General features: G+C 38.1%; 1 protein-coding gene across 1 annotated transcript in view; it reads right to left on the bottom strand.

Moving 5' to 3' along the window:
- The window catches only part of LOC150110236 (cilia- and flagella-associated protein 45-like), a 168,219-nt gene that overhangs the window by 101,087 nt on the left and 54,897 nt on the right, over positions 1-12,235 (bottom strand). The window lies entirely within an intron of this gene.

Raw genomic sequence — 12,235 nt, forward strand, 5'->3', positions numbered from 1 at the left:
CCAAGATTACCAAATTAGATTTGGTAATCTTATATAAGAATTTAGCAAATTATAATATCTTTTTGAAAACTTTTTAGGAATTTAAAGTATAACTAAATATTAATGGTGTATCAAACAAAACTCTAAAATGCAGCTACTTTTGCTTTAACTTCAAACTTCAAAGTGCTATCTAATCATTTCCACAGAGGGAAATGTAAAAAAGTAAAATAGTAAGGTTTCAGTTATTCGATGCAGATAAACTTTAGTGCTTGTTACTTTTTTTATGCCAAATCTCTTTTCATTTATTAACAGCTATAACCTAATCAAAGGTTTCCAACTTTAACAAAGCTGACACATTAGTAATTTCTCTGTTTCTTATGTAGGTGAGTTTCTTATAATTTTGTGACCAGATATTAATCAGGATAGAGACCAGTTGTAATAAAGAATGCTATTGAGCAGATCTTTTTTATAGTTTGTATTTACATTAAAAATAGAAAAAAACATATAAAAGCAATACAACTAAGTTGGAACTTTCAGTTTTATAGTGAATCAGATAATGATCAAAATAATGAACCATAAATCATATTATATTAATAGCTTAAGAAATATGGAGAACAACATGTATGTATGTATATATATATACATAATTATATGTATATATGTATATATATATACATATATATACATATATATGTATATATATATATTCATTTTTAATATTAACTGACTTAAAACCCGAGAATTATAACAAAATGAGATTTATTTGAAAATGCAACATGTTTCATCAAGATTGACTTCATCAGGCATTAAGAACATAGAAAGATATTAAAAGACACTGAAAATAACATTGAGACACTCTAAAGCTATACAATTATGAAGTTATAATATTCGACTGTGATTTACAGTTATTATGAACTTGAGTTATAGTCCGTGTTAAAGTTCTATTGTTATACACTTGTGCATGTGTGGAACCACGCGATCTCCAGTATCTGATAGTAGAGCTGAAAGAGTCAGGCAAATTATAGCTGAGATTATTGTTCATATGAAGCGGGTCCAAGGTGATTTCTTTTGACTCCACAATGCGGCGTTCCACCTCATCATGGCAAATGTGTAGGTTTACTTATGTATATATATATATATATATATATAAGTAGTGATCTCTCAATTATCCAACCCTCAAATAATGAAAACATCAGTTAACTGCTGTCTTGAATGGGCTACTAACATGTCAACTGATTCCTGAAACAACAATATCTATTTCTCACTGTAACTGTAAACACACACACACATATTTGAATCCTACCCAGTAAAGGTTGTAAATTCTACAGAATGCAGTATTGTAGAATTTACTCTGGATACTCTGGAGACCTTACTCTATAGACCACATATGGCAATTTTTGAAGACACTTCAAGCCTTCATAAACAGCTGGTGGTAGTCTTGCATCATTTGATGAAAATGATCTACCAACTAAATACTCACCAACATCCAGGTCACCATGAGATTCAAACCCACATCTTGTTGGCTGAAGAGCAGGTACACCATCCATTTGGTTGATCAGGATGACACTTAGAGCACTTAAAGCTCACTGTATTGATGAAAGTTATAAATTTCCACATCAACATTACTGTTATCCAATATCCAACTATCTTGAAAATTCAGTTATCCAGAATACCAGAATACAGATATTATATCACCAAGATATTAAGTTTCACAGTTCATCACCAATGTTTTTAATTAATACTTTATTTTGGTTTTGTTTGCTGAGTGTGGTTTAAGAAACTGGAAACTGCATCTCCTCACTTCTTAGCATGATTTAATATCTGAATAAAAAAATCTAACTGTTTTAAATCTTAATTTTATTAAACTTTGAATTTAAAAATATATATGTCAGATAAATTATTATTATTATTATTGAATAGGCACCTCCACAGAGTGCCAAGACTCATCATGGAAGACCAAAACTATCCAAAACTATCATACCACTCCTTAAACCCATTTAGACAAAGTACTCACAACTGACTCTAGAAACCCATTCCATTCATTCATCACTCTCCAAATGAAAAATCTGGTACTCACATCTTTACTAAACACACTCTACTCAACTTACAAGGATGACCTCCTACTCTGCCTCTCTAGCCAAGTGGTGAAATACTTCTCCATCTCCTATAAAACCCTTTAACTTAATGTTTCTATCATTTCCCCTCGTTTTTGCCTATAAACAGCTTTTGCAATCCACAAACCCTTAATCTATTCTCACAGGAAGAATTCCAAAGGCCACTCAGATGTGAATCCTCTCCTCTACTTCCTCATTCCCAAGAAATCTAGGCAATCAGATGTAATAATCCAGCTGTGGATGTATCAAGGCCTTATAAAGAGGAATGGTAACTTCCTTATGTCTGCTTGTTAGTAAGTTCTTCAATAACCAAGTAATCCTATGGGTTACCTGCACGTGGCGGTGGATTTGAGCTGTTGTTAAAAAAAAGTTTTTTTAAAAGGTGTATAGCATGAATTCCTTTGTGAATTGTGCTCCATTTTTTTTTTTCAGTAACACAAGTGTTGTTTAGAGGTTCTGCTTTAGAGTTTCGTGTTACATATCATGTTATTTTTGAGTTACTGAGAATGCATGGTCACAGTCGAGAGTATTGGCGGCAGAAGAAAAGATAAGTTATTTGCTATTTGGTATAGATGAATATAGCGTTTATATATATGTATATATACATTTAGCGTATATATATATATATATATATATATATATATATATATATATATATAATACAGTGTTTATTTAGCTTTTATATATAATTACTTTAGTAAACGATTACTTTAGTAGTTCCTTGGCAGTAAGGAATGATGGCAGATTCAGCTGCAGTCAAAAATGGCATGTCACCAAGTCTTCCACCATTTAAGAACTCCATTATAAGTAATATAATAAGGGACTTTGTGGCATGCAGTACCTGCACCATGTATGCATCTCAGGAGTTGAATATGTGGCTGGTGAGAGAGGGGGGGGGGGGAGTGCATGTGTGCACAAAATGCAGGTAATGGGAGGAAATAAATGAAATAGATATATCAGTAACTAACCTAGTTGCTCCATGAACGGGAAATGAATATCGGAAGATGAGTACTCTGATAGGAGAGAATGAAGAAAAAATATGAATAAGAAAATAACAGTCGATAGTGTGGAAGGCGTGAGTAACTGTGAAAGTTTTGGAGATGGTTTTGTTTGGGAGAGTGAATTTCGATTTAGAATGACTGACTTGCAGAGGGAGATAGAGGGAGATAAATAAGGCTGAAAGAGGAGGTGGAATGTCTTGTGAATGAGATGAGAAGTATGAAAGATGAGATGAGGAGAACAATGGAAGAGATAAATGCAAGGTGAATCAGATTAGGAGAGAGGGAGAGTTTTGGGAAAGATAGAAGAGGAGAACATTTTGGGAATGATAGAAGAGGAGAGAATGGAAACAGCAGGAGAGAGGGAATGAGAGAGAGGTATAGAATGCTAGAGAGGAGAGAATGGAAACAGTAGGAGAGAGGGAATTAGAGAGAGGTATGGGAATGCTAGAAGAGGAGAGAATGGAAACAGTAGGAGAGAGGGAAGGAAAATAGGTATGGGAATGCTAGAAGGGAGAATAGAAACAGAGGTATGAGAATGCTAGAAGAGGAGAGAATTAGGAGCAGTAGAGGAAATGGAATGAGAGAGATGTATGGGAATGATAGAAGAGGAGAGAATGGGAATAGTAGAAGAGAGGGAATGAGAGTAATGGGAATAACACAAGAGGAGAGAATAGGATAAGTGGAAGAGAGGGAATGAGAGAAAGTTATGGGAGTGATGGAGAAGGACAGAATGGAAACAATAGGAGAGAGGGAATGGTGAGAGGTGTAATGTATGGTGACTCAATGATCCATGGTGTGCAAGATAGGATGCATGAGGAGTGTTTGCCTGGAGGAACAATAGAGAATGTGGCTATGGCAATTAAGAGGGGTGAAAGAATGGATGAGATGATTGTGATGGTGGGCACAAATGACTTAAGAGGCAGTGTAAATTGGGTGGTGAGAGATCTGAGATTCTTGCTTGTAGTTATGCAAAAGAAAATGCAGAGAGGAAAGATTGTGTGTGTGTGTTGCCCAGGTATGATAGTGACAAGCTGAGCAGAAGAGCAGCAATACTGAATCACATAATAGCCAGAATGTGTGAGAAAAGAGGGTTGGAATACGTGGATGCTTGGAGAGCGTTTAAAGATGGAAGGGAACTGTATGCTAGAGACTGCTTGCATTTGAATAAGGAAGGACGAAGGCATCTGGAAAGATTATTGTTTTCTGAACGAGTCAGTGTGTCAATGCAGGGAAACTAGAATTCCCAGGGTGGGTGGGTAGTAGCAGGGATGGCCTCTTATGGGAATGGGTGCTTGGGAAAAGGGAGACGATATCAGGAAACATTGAACCCAGTGGAGTCAAGAGGGGACAATGATAGGTATAGAAGCAGTGACATTTTCATGCTCTGTACTAATGCCAGGAGTATCCGAAATAAAGGAAATGAATTGGAGGCGCTGCTAGCATCAACCTGGCCAAAGATTATTGCAATCTCTGAGACGTGACTGACAGAGGATGATATAATAACCAGAATTGAAGTGGCAGGGTACAGCATTTTTTAGCAGGATAGGAAAGGAAAATGTGGTGGTGGAATATTGCTTATGATAAGTGATGACTTATGTCCTCTTAGAGTAGAGACTTTGGAAGGCAGTGACACAAATGGTTTTGAAAGCATATGGTGTGAGGTAGAAGTGGCCAAGACAGGATATTTATTGGGGTGTTGCTATAAACCAGGGAGCACAGAGGGTGGGGACCAGAAGATGTTTAGGCAGTTGAGCTTGGCAAGTGCAAGAAGAATGATTGTTATGGAATATTTTAACTACAGCAGTATAAGCTAGGAAGAGGAAAATGCAAGTAGTAAGAATGGGATAGAATTTCTGGAATTCTTGAGGGACAAATATCATCGGCAACATGTGATGGAGGGAACAAGAGGTTCAAGAGTTTTGGATTTGGTCATAGCATCAGAAGAGCTGATAATAAGTGAGATGACATCTCTCCCACCAGTTGGAGAGAGTGACCATGGGTTTTGACTTGGAAGATGAACAGACATGCAGGTATATCAAAGAAAAGGGAACATATGCGGAATTATAAGGTGGGTGATTATAGTAGTCTTAGGTATCAAGTAGGGGAAGTTCCATGGAGGGCAGAATTGGAAGGCCAGGATATCATTAGTGCTTGGGAAATTGTGAAAGAATATGTGTTAGCAGCAATAGTAAGCTGTATTCCACGGGTGAAGAAGCGGACACAATTTGGTGTAAAGTGGATGACAAACGATATCAAACAGGAACTGCAGTTGAAAAAGAGATTATGGAAGATATACAAGGAGAGGGGTGGAGGACAGATACACGAAGAATATAAGATGTAGACCATGAGAGTGACCAGAATGGTGAAGGCAAAACTGGAATATGAAAAGAGATTGGCACTAAGATCCAAAGAAAATCCTAAGGAATTCTTTAGCTATGTGGCCAGTAGGCGGAGAAATGATTGTGGAAGAATGACATTGCGGGATAAAAATGGGAATAGAGTGACTGATGCAGAGAACATAGTGGAGTTGTTCAATGAGCACTTTATTGGAGTATTTCATCCTGGAGGAGGTTTTAATACTAGAGGGACAGGGAAGGATCAAGGTTTAGAGGTGCAAGAGGAGAGTGTGTTCCAAATACTGAGTACTCTGGATAGCAATAAAGCTGTTGGACTGGATGGCATTTCACCATGGGTTCTGAGAGAATGTGCTAAAGAACTGACAGCTCCGTTGACCTGGCTTTTCAATAAACATCTGGCTGAAGGAAAGGTACCCAGGGAAAGGAAGAAAGGTAATATAGCTCACTATGCTATGATGCAGAGAACATAGTGGAGTTGTTCAATGAGCACTTTATTGGAGTATTTCATCCTGGAGGAAGTTTTAATACTAGAGGGACAAGGCAGGATCAGGGTTTAGAGGTGCAAGAGGAGAGTGTGTTCCAAATACTGAGTACTCTGGATAGCAATAAAGCTGTTGGACTGGATGGTATTTCACCACGGGTTTTGAGAGAATGTGCTAAAGAACTGACAGCTCCGTTGACCTGGCTTTTCAATAAAAGTCTGGCTGAAGGAAAGGTACCCAGGGAATGGAAGGAAGGTAATATAGTGCCACTGCATAAGGGCGGTAGCAGACTGGAAGTGTCTAATTATAGGCCTGTTTGTGTGTCATCAGTAGTTTAAGGTCTTGGAGAAATTAGTGAGGGACTATATACATCGTTGGGTAGATGAGGGTAATGTTATCTGTAAGAATCAACATGGATTTGTTAAAGACAATCATATTACTCTTGCTTTAGTAATATGATTGTCTTTTATAATAAAGTGACAAGAGCAGTTGATGAGTGAAAGGCATATACTGCATTTTTTTTGGATTCTGCAAAGACGTTTGACAGGGTGCCACATGGTAAGGTGATATTTAAGTTGCGGCACATGAGTTTAAATGTTGGGTTAGTCAAACGGATTCAGGATTGGCTGACTGATAGGTATCAGAGAGCTGTATATGATGGGGCAATATCAAGGAAGAAGAAGTTTACAAGTGGGATTCCACAGGGCTCAGTACTGGGACCTGTATTGTTCAATCTTTATATCAATGATATTGTCAATGGATTGCAAGGGGACATTCAGTTGTTTTCGGATGATGTTATCAGTAATAGTGCAGATGTGGCAGCCCTGCAAGAGGATTTGAATAAACTAGACAGATGGGCAAATGAATGGGAGTATTCAATGCAGCAAAATGTAAAGTCTTGAAGTTTGGGATCCATCGATGAGAGGATGCATGCTCGATTGGAGAAGCTGTACCGGAGGAGGTGGGGGAGACAAGAGATCTGGGGGTGATGTTGATAGAAAACTGAAATTCAGGGAGCATTTTACAAAGGTGGTGAGGGTAACTCAGAGGATTGCTGCAATACTGAGAAGGATGCTGACCTGCAGAGATAAAAGAGTTATCATTCCGTTGTATAAATCCCTGATCAGACCACACTTAAGACTATTGTTCTCAGATATGGTCCCCAGGATTTGAAGGGGATAAATTGACTGTGGAAAGGGTACAGAGGTAGATAACAAAGATGGTTTCAGGACTGTACAATATGAGTTATGAGGATCGACTGAGGGAATGTGGACCGCAGAGTTTGGTGGATAGAAAAAGGAGAGGTGATATGATCGAGAATTTTAAACTTTTGAGAGGCAGTTACAGGGTAGACATTGGAGAGTTCTTTCACTTGGTGGAACGGCAGGAAGGAGCGAAGACAAGGGGCCCATCCCTGGAAGTTATGAAAGGAGGCTGTGCACAAGAGGGTGAGGAATAGTTTCTTTGCATGGAGGGTGGTTGAACCTTGGAATGCATTGCCTGAGGGAGTGGTTGGAGTGGGGACGGTTAATGGGTTCAAGGAGTGGTACGATAGACTTTATATTTCCTAAAAACGACCTCCCATGATGAGTCTTTTGACTACATGGAAGCCTGGATAATAATAATAATAATAATAATATGATTTCTAAACTTCGGCTCTCTGTCTACTGCTTCCCCAAATCCTCATCTTTATCAATTTCCTGGAATAATTCCATCAATGTGGTACACTGCTTATAATTGATTTATCCCAATATTTCCCTTCACATGACTTCCTATATCCTTTATATACAAATTAAATAGCAATAGTCCAAGTGCAGAGTCTTGTGACATCAACAATCACTTGCTTTCTCCTGGATTCAGCTCCTACATACAATTATTATTATAATTATTAACAGCTGACCTTCATGGAGTCAGAGATGCACACTATCACACACAAAGTTCATCTAACCATGCTTTATACTGATTCAATATGTCTACATTCACAACACACTCAGGGAACGCATTCAACTCACCAACCACTCTCCATGCAAAGAACCTTCTCCTCACTCCTCTGCTAACACCTCCTTATACAGTTTCCAGGGATGGCTTCTTGTTCTATCTCCTTCTCCCATTCTAGAAAAATATCTTCCTTTTTATCCTAAAAACAAGTCTCAGTCATATCCCCTCCTATTCACAGAGTTTTGCAAATTACATTTTTTCAATCTATCTTCATACTCCGCATCCAAAGACCACTGACCATGCCTTTGTGAATCTTCTCTGAACCCTTTCCAACATATTCTCGTCACCATGAAAACCTGGTGACCAGATCTGTGCACAATAATCCATATGAGGCCTCATCAAGGCCTTATACAATGGCTACTTAAATTACTACCTCTGATTTTGCTTTTCTTATCATATTTGTTACCCTTCTGCCCCATGCTTTGTAATGCTCATGAGCTTGGTGATCAGCTGTTTCTATAAATTCCCATCACATTTTTTTTTTTTTTTTTGCTTCAGCTTAATGATGCTACTCGTTCATTCAATTTCCACTTGATTTATCCTCCTGATTCTAGGTATGTAGCCTACTCTACTACTTTCTTCAAATACCCCTTGACCATTTCTCATGTGCAACCAACATCCTTTCACTAAAGTTCCATATGCCATGGATGTCATTGCTCCAAGCTTTCTCCTAAAGTTTAACATAATTATCAACTCTTTAATTCTGCATATACTTTTTAACTGAAAATTTGCTATTATAACAGACTATGTTTCAGCCACTTCTAAGGTCAGGGCTGCATGATCACTCTAACTGATGGGTGGCAATGCTGCCATGAGGAAAAAGTTATACACAGAAACATTTGAAAGGAAGCTTTATCAGAAATCAACTTGAAACCTTCCATAAAGTAGCAGCAGCACATGGACAAGATATTCATTACTTCTGGAAACATAGACTAGATCAGTGTTTCTTAACCTGTGGTCCACGATGAAGGGACAGGTGGTCCGCAGTTAGACTTAAATTAATTAAATAAATATATATTTTTTAATTATTCAAACAAATTAAAATTGAGTAAGTAAGTACAAATTATTGAAATCAAATGGAGACTTAAAAAAAGCAAGAAATAGCATCAGAATATTCAAAGGTGGCACTGCAATAATTTGCAGCGGCAGAATAACGAATAATAAGAGGGGTGAAGTGAACAACAATATAGTTTTATTGCTTCTGCCTTCCCTTGCTCTTTTGTCAGATTTTGAAGTGAACATGTGTTATCCACATTTCAACCAATAACTTGTTGTTTATTGATTTTTATTACTGAAGGTTTTCCTCCTTCAACAAGGCTCAGTATACTTTCTGAAGTGCTAAATGATACTTGACAAAGTGTGTTGTGAGTTAACCCCAGTATTTATATATTTATATATTTTTTGGAAATGTTTTTAATGGAAAAGTGGCTTAGAACTAGGACTTTGAAAAGATGAGCAAATCAGACAGGTGATGCTATCTCTAATTGTGATACACGTTTTGTAATGGCAAGAAATCTGATACTATTAAAGTAGAAGCAGTTCAAAGAAAAAGTACAGTAGCAAATATAACAGTTTGTATTTGGAATTCAGGTTTGCTTGGTGTGGAGATGAAAGTGAACAGAAATCTCAATGTATTTTGTGTTATGAAGTCTTGTCGAACGAGAATCGAAACCATGGCCAAAACTACAAAAAAAGATGTAGTTTTGGCCATGGGTTCGATTAATAGCAAGGCACTGGAAGAATCTATCTCTTAAGTTTGTGCATCGTGAAAACAGGGAAACCTCATTCTATCAGGGAAAATTTACTACTTCCAGCTATAAAAGATGTGGTTAAAACTATGTTTGGCAACAAGCTACTAAAAGATGTTGATTTGACTCCTCCTTCAATGATTCTACGTTACTTGCCATATCATTAATTCTGGTCGCAGAATTAATGATATGGCAAGTAATGTAGAATCTCAGTTAATCGAAAGAGTTAAGAAGAGCCCCTTATTATGCTTTACAAATAGATGAGACTACTGATGTTACAAATGATGTGCAGTTAATATGCTGCGTAAGATATGCACATGATAACAACATTCATGATGATACGGATAAATCGGCCCTTCAGAACACATGCAATTTACAGACAAAAAATACTAGTTGTGGTAGTGGTGAAGGTGGGCGGGAGATGGCGTTGATTCGTAGTAGAGGTTCGGTGTAGTGGTTGAGACAGTTGTAGGTGTCCTCCCGCGATAAGTCTTCGGACTCTTTGGAGGTGTCACAAATAATAATAATCATATTCTGTTTTCTACAGCTTTTTCATCCTGAACAACTAGAGAGGAAATATTTCACACTCTCAATAATTATAACAGCAGTTAGCTAATGAAGCCAAAAAGAATCCTAGGGAGTTCTTTCGATATGTAGCAAGCAAAAGAAAGAATGATTATGGAAGGATGACAGTGATTGGAGAAAATGCATAAAGACAGCTATTGCAGAATGTGTGGTGGAGATACTTAATGAGCAGTTCATAAAGATCTTTCAATCTTGTGAATGTGACTTCATGGAGAGATTGAGAGCAGTTGATGATGGGGAGGAGAGACTGGCTGTAAGTGAGCAAGAGGTGTTTGAGGAGTTGAGTAAACTAGACATACATAAAGCTGTGGGACTTGATAATATATCACCGTGTATTCTGAAGGAATGTGCCAGGGAGTTGACACCTGCTTTGACATATTTTTTTAATACTAGTCTTGCACTTGGTCAAGTTCCTAAGGAGTGGAAGGAGGGCAAGATTATGCCACTTCATAAAGGAGGTGATCGAACTCAAGCATCAAACTATAGGCCTATCTGTGTGTGTGTCAGGTGTTGTGGTTAAGTTGTTTGAGAAGCTTGTGAGAACTAGGATCCAGAGTTGGGTTGACAACAATGGTATTATCTTTGATGGACAGCATGGATTTCACAAAGGCTTTTGATAGAGTACCTCATGATAAGTTGACAGTCAAACTAGAGCAGATGGGGTTGGATATTAGATTAGTTCATTGGATTGGAGACTGGCTATCTGATAGGTATCAACAAGTTGTGTATGGGGGGTGTGATATCCAGGAAAAGGAAAGTCACTAGTGGAGTGCCTCAGGGGTCTGTTTTAGAGCCATTACTATTATATTAATCATATTGGCAAAAATTTGAATGGAGATATTCAGTTGTTTGCAGATGATGCAAAGTTGGGACGAACCATAAAGAGTAGTGAAGATGTTGTGGCCTTACAGGAAGACCTGAATAAATTGAGTGATTAAACACGGAAATGGGGATGTGAGTTCAATGTTGCAAAATGTAAGGTTTTAAAATTTGGAAAACAAAGATGGTATGCAGAATTTATGCTTAGTGAGAATATATTGTTGGAGGTAGACGAAATAAGATATCTGGGGGGTGATAGTGGATAAAGATCTGAAATTTAGGTTACACATCTCCAAAATTGTGAAGACAACACAAAGGCTTCTGGGAATGATGCGGAGGACACTGACGTGTAGAAGTAGGGAGATTCTTTTCCGTTGTATAAGGTTTTGATTACGCCACACATGGACTATTGTGCTCAGATTTGGTCACTGGGTTTTCAGAAGGATGAAGAGATGTTGGAAAGGGTCCAAAGGCGACTGACTAAGGTAGTTTCTGACTCTGGAATGTTCATGTATGAGGGAAAGATTGAGAAGATGTAATTTGCAGAGTCTGGTGAAGACCTACAAGTTGGTAAGGGGTTGTTATAGGATCAATGGTGGAGAAGTTCTACAGAGAATAGTGGGAGATCAGGGGAGAACCAGAGGTCATCCCTGGAAACTGTATAAAGAGGGTGTGAGTAGGGGAGCGAGAGGCAGGTTTTTTCGTGCAGAGTTGTGAATGATTGGAATGCCTTGCCTGAGAGTGCGGTGTCTGCAAGGATTTAGTGTGTTTAAGACACGGTATTATGATGAGATGTGTGTGTGATAAAAGGACCTCCCAGATGAGTCTTTGACTCCATGAGGTCTTGGGGTAATAATAATAATACACAAAGCGATCCAGTGGGAAAAATGTATGGACTTTTGTTCGGATGGAGCTTGGGGGTTGTTTCTATGGGCAAGGAAGTGGCTCCAGATATGAATCGGATATATTGTTTCATACAGAGCTGCATCCATATCTCGTACTATTGCTTGCGGAAATATGCAGCCGACATACCGAATCCCTCACATGCAGACAACAACATCCGTACAGTCATGGACTGTACAGAAACACACATCACAACATAATGAATACAAGCAGCACATAGGACGGATATAAATAAAACCACCACACGAT

Source organism: Typopeltis vanoorti, chromosome 1 (assembly GCF_054136105.1).
Source record: "Typopeltis vanoorti isolate ZY-2024b chromosome 1, IOZ_Tvanoo_1.0, whole genome shotgun sequence".
NCBI lineage: Eukaryota > Metazoa > Arthropoda > Arachnida > Uropygi > Thelyphonidae > Typopeltis > Typopeltis vanoorti.